Source organism: Zootermopsis nevadensis, unplaced genomic scaffold, assembly GCF_977971745.1.
Source record: "Zootermopsis nevadensis isolate Lab colony 2312 unplaced genomic scaffold, Znev_1.0 Znev_ptg000057l, whole genome shotgun sequence".
Lineage (NCBI taxonomy): Eukaryota > Metazoa > Arthropoda > Insecta > Blattodea > Termopsidae > Zootermopsis > Zootermopsis nevadensis.
The window spans coordinates 163,163-168,475 of record NW_028259188.1 but is presented as its reverse complement, the minus strand read 5'-3'; positions in this window follow the sequence as shown (position 1 = coordinate 168,475).

Genomic DNA, 5,313 nt, shown 5'->3' with positions numbered 1-5,313 from the left:
CTTCCTTTGATTTTAGATTGTGAATTCGTTGCTATGATTATTCCCGTTTTAGGAAGATGAGTTTTTTCTTGTTCTGTGTGGATCTGTGAAACTTTAAATGAATCTTCTGACTGTACGTAAGCAGTAAGTAAGTGAGAGTTGGTAAGTTGAATGCCCTGTGTGTAGTGAGTGTTTGGAGGTTGTGGCGTAATTGTGGTACATTTGAGAACTTTATGATTTATAGTGAATATAGGTGTTGAAGTTTAAGGTTCTTCTTCTTCAACGAATGTTGGCTGTGATCGATTTATTGACAGCAGCTCTGAAGGGCGCCGCGCTTGAAGTCTGTCCGAGCCACTGTCTCAGGTTTTCCCGCCAAGACGTTCTTCTTGTTCCCTCAATTACCAGATGCAGATGTTTCTGGATGTCTCATTACATGTCCGAATAATAACTCGATCCATCCAACTTATCCCCAGCTTGCGTCTGCAGACCCACATTTCAAAAGCTTCGAGTCTCTTCAAGGTAGCGTCTTGTAAGAGTCAGAGAAAACAGCAGCGGACCATTCTCATTCTCAAATCGGCATTTACGTCGTGTCCACACAAAACTTTCTTCACGAGTATGAATGTTCAATTCGGGATCTTGTCTCCCAGTCCTCGCTCCGCATCGCAATAATGAGTTCAGTCTTCTTGATGTTAAGTTAGAGACCAAATCTGTTGCAAGAACTTACCACTCGATCGAGGATAAGCTGGAGCCCTTCCATGAGTACAGCGTCGTCTGCATATCGTAGGTTATTAATTTTATATTACAGTACATGTAATTACTACAGTGACCCCAGTCATCGTTATAAAGAATAAATGTTCTCAAATTACATAGGTCCAGCTTCTGCAGATACGCGATGTCTGTATATAATTTACGTCTTACTAACTCGAACAAACATCTTTACTGAGTACACATGGCATGCAAATGTCCTTTCACTGAAGTCGTATGTCTCAATGTGGCGAAGCGCACATATTCTTGCATGTTATGTTGGATTGGTGTTTCACTTGTTTCTATTCTCACACGTCACCGTGAAGACATCCTTACACTGAGATTCACTGTACGTAGCACCCGTTAATATCTGATTGAACGGTGGTGATTAATCTTGTTAATGATCCCGAAGAACTCTATTTCTAAAGCAAAAAATTACGTTGGTACTGACCGACCGAAATCAAATAATTCCAACGGTAGTTTAATGACGACTATTCAATCGGGACCATCCGACTGTTTCAAGACAGAATCTGTACTGACTGACTTCTGATTGGTCCTCGATGCCATTCGAAAGTATTGATTTCTTTCCATTGAGGTCTTCACAGATGGCACGTCTTATCTTTGGTTCCGTATTTTTCCGATAGACTGCGTCTTTGTGTATGTACGTCGTGTCCTCGGGTAAATGTGTTGCAATATTTTCGATATATTTTGTTGACATTTGACATAGGCCACCAATATGTTACCACAAGTTTGACGTGCGCCACGAATTCCGCGCCCACCAAGCATTGCAATTAATGTACCAGAGATTTATGTTCAGTTTTTTTGTGAGGCGATTTATATTAATAAATGACGTACTATCATTCACGTATGTTTATTCCGATTTCTTCGTTACATGATACTTATTTATAGTGAGTTAGATTGGGTCATCGTTACGCATGAATCTGCTACGTAATTGAAATTTTTTAAAAAAATTGAAAGTAGAATTTTTCAACAGTTTGGGTTTTTGCGCTTTTTGGACAATTTCCAGCGTTTTTTGATTTTTCAAAAATTTTGAAATTTTTTAAAATTTCTTTCCATTTTACACCCAAACTGATGCCATGCAGGCTCAGATCGCCGTCGGACTGTGTCTGATGTACTCTGTCTCTGACGAAAGCGGTCTGTGCCTCACACGGTCTCTTACGTGCCGTCTTCTATAAGCCGAGGTGCGGGATGCAACACGTAAGAGATACCGAGACTGGCAGGGACACGGTCGGCCACACATCGAGCCCTGCATAGTTCGGTTGTGCAGAAAACGAGGCAGTCAGCAATCAGAAAGTATCAAGGCCGAGTCCGGCAGAGACATGGTAAGGCATTCGCCGAGGTTGGCATGCATCTCTTGGTGAGAGTTTTGAAAAAAAAATTCAAAATTTTAGAAAAATCAAAAAACGCTGAAAATTGTCTGAAAAGCGCACAAAACCAAAAAATATTGAAATTTTTTAAAATTGGAAAAAAATCTCGCAATTATCCCCTTACGATCCCTGCCAGAACCGATATCTGCATGATCCGGCGTGTACCGCAGACTGTCTGAAATGTCCGAGTTCTCTACCGCGATCGCCATTAAACGAAACGTCCACTGTATCATCCTACATGTGCCAGGCCGTCTGTACAAAGACCTGGTTCGACAGACCGGGTGAGGCACAGACCGCCTCATGCAGAGACTTGTGAGAGAAAGAGACAGTGTCAGGCAGAGACCTGGCGGGTCAAAGAAAGTGTCAAACAAAGACAGGGTGAGACAGAGACCGAGGCAAGCAGAGGCACGTGAGGCAGAGAATGAGTGAGGAGACGGAGTAAAGCAGAGACACGGTGAATCACACACCATGTAGAGCAGACATCGACGAGGCACACACCGGTTCCAGCTGAGACTGTGTGAGGTAGAGAGTGTCAGAGACAGGCTCTAGCAGAGACTGGTTCTGATAGGGATCGGTTAGGTCGAAATTGGAAAAAAATCTCGCAATTACCCTAAATTTTCGAAAAATCAGAAAATGCTGCAGTGTCTGAAACGCGCAAAAAACCGAAAATTTTCGAAAAACCCCCAAAAAATTTAGAAGTTGAAATTTTTCACATATTCTTAGTTTTGTGCGCTTTCTTTACATTTCCTGCGTTTTTCGACTATTCGAAAATTTTGAGAAAAATTGAAATTTTTGGGGATGGTACCCCTTTGTAAATTATCAAAATTTCAATTTTTTCGAAAATTTTCGAAACATCAAAAGACGTGGGAAATCGACGAAAAAGCGCACAAAACTAAGAATTTTTGAAAATTTTCACACGGTCTCTGCTGAACCAGGTCTTTGCACAGACGGCCTGGCATATGTCGGGTGATACAGAGAACGTATCATGCAGAGAGCGAGTCCGTTAGACACGGCGTCCGACAGAGAAAGGGATCGGCAATGACCGGTCCTGGCCTGGATATTGTGGAGAAATTTTAACAAAAATATAAAAAATTTCTAAATTTTTCGAAACATCGAAAAACGTAGGACATCTTCCAAAAGGCGCACAAAACCAAAATTTTTTGAAAAATTCTGAATTCAAAATTTTTGTCGAAAATTTCGAAAATTTTCAGTTTTCTTCGCGTTTCACGCCATTTGCAGCCATTTTCAATTTTTTTAAAATTTCGACAATTTTTGAAAATTTTCAAAGGGGTACCCCTTTGAGAAATTTCAATTTTTTCGAAAATTTTCGAAAAATCAAAAAACGTGGGAAATCGACGAAAAAGCGCACAAATCTAAGAAATTTTGAAAATTTTCAACTTCTTATTTTCTTTCGAATTTTCCGAAAATTTTTGGTTTCGTGCGCATTTCAGAGCGTTTGCAGCGTTTTTCGATTTTTCGAAAAATTTGAAATTTTTTCCTTCTAAATTTGACCTGGCCCATCCCTATCAGGACTAGACTCCGCCGGGCTGTCTATTTCAAACAGTCTCAGCCGTACTCAGTCTGTGAGGCAACCGGTATCTGCTGTACACGGTGTGTGATTCACCAGGTCTGTGCTTGACTCCGTCTCTGGTTAACAAGGTCTCTGCGTCACTCGTCCTGTGCCTCACCGGTCTCTGCTTCATGCGGTGTGTGCACAGCCTGTACATGCTTGACTCGGTCTCTGCCTCACCCGATCTCTGCTTCCCATTTTCTGTGACTCACCACGTCTTCGCCTCACTCTCTCTGTCTCACATTTCTCTGCTTGCGTCGGGCTGTGACTCACCCGGTCTCTGCTGAACCAGGTCTTTGCACAGACGGCCTAGCATATGTCGGGTGATACAGAGAACGTATCATGCAGAGAGCGAGTCCGTTAGACACGGCGTCCGACAGAGAAAGGGATCGGCAATGACCGGTCCTGGCCTGGATATTGTGGAGAAATTTTAACAAAAATATAAAAAATTTCTAAATTTTTCGAAACATCGAAAAACGTAGGACATCTTCCAAAAGGCGCACAAAACCAAAATTTTTTGAAAAATTCTGAATTCAAAATTTTTGTCGAAAATTTCGAAAATTTTCAGTTTTCTTCGCGTTTCACGCCATTTGCAGCCATTTTCAATTTTTTTAAAATTTCGACAATTTTTGAAAATTTTCAAAGGGGTACCCCTTTGAGAAATTTCAATTTTTACGAAAATTTTCGAAAAATCAAAAAACGTGGGAAATCGACGAAAAAGCGCACAAATCTAAGAATTTTTGAAAATTTTCACCTTTTTATTTTCTTTCGAATTTTCCGAAAATTTTTGGTTTCGTGCGAATTTCAGTGCGTTTGCAGCGTTTTTCGATTTTTCGAAAAATTTGAAATTTTTTCCTTCTAAATTTGACCTGGCCCATCCCTATCAGGACTAGACTCCGCCGGGCTGTCTATTTCAAACAGTCTCAGCCGTACTCAGTCTGTGAGGCAACCGGTATCTGCTGTACACGGTGTGTGATTCACAAGGTCTGTGCTTGACTCCGTCTCTGGTTAAAAAGGTCCCTGCGTCACTCGTCCTGTGCCTCACCGGTCTCTGCTTCATGCGGTGTGTGCATCAGCCTGTACATGCTTGACTCGGTCTCTGCCTCACCCGATCTCTGCTTCCCATTTTCTGTGACTCACCACGTCTTCGCCTCACTCTCTCTGTCTCACATTTCTCTGCTTGCTTCGGGCTGTGCCTCACCCGGTCTCTGCTGAACCAGGTCTTTGCACAGACGGCCTAGCATATGTCGGGTGATACAGAGAACGTATCATGCAGAGAGTGAGTCCGTTAGACACGGCGTCCGACAGAGAAAGGGATCGGCAATGACCAGTCCTGGCCTGGATATTGTAGAGAAATTTTAACAAAAATATAAAAAAATTTCTAAATTTTTCGAAACATCGAAAATCGTAGGACATCTTCCAAAAGGCGCACAAAACCAAATTTTTTGAAAAATTCTGAATTCAAAATTTTTGTCGAAAATTTCGAAAATTTTCAGTTTTCTTCGCGTTTCACGCGATTTGCAGCCATTTTCAATTTTTTTAAAATTTCGACAATTTTTGAAAATTTTCAAAGGGGTACCCCTTTGAGAAATTTCAATTTTTTCGAAAATTTTCTAAAAATCAAAAAACGTG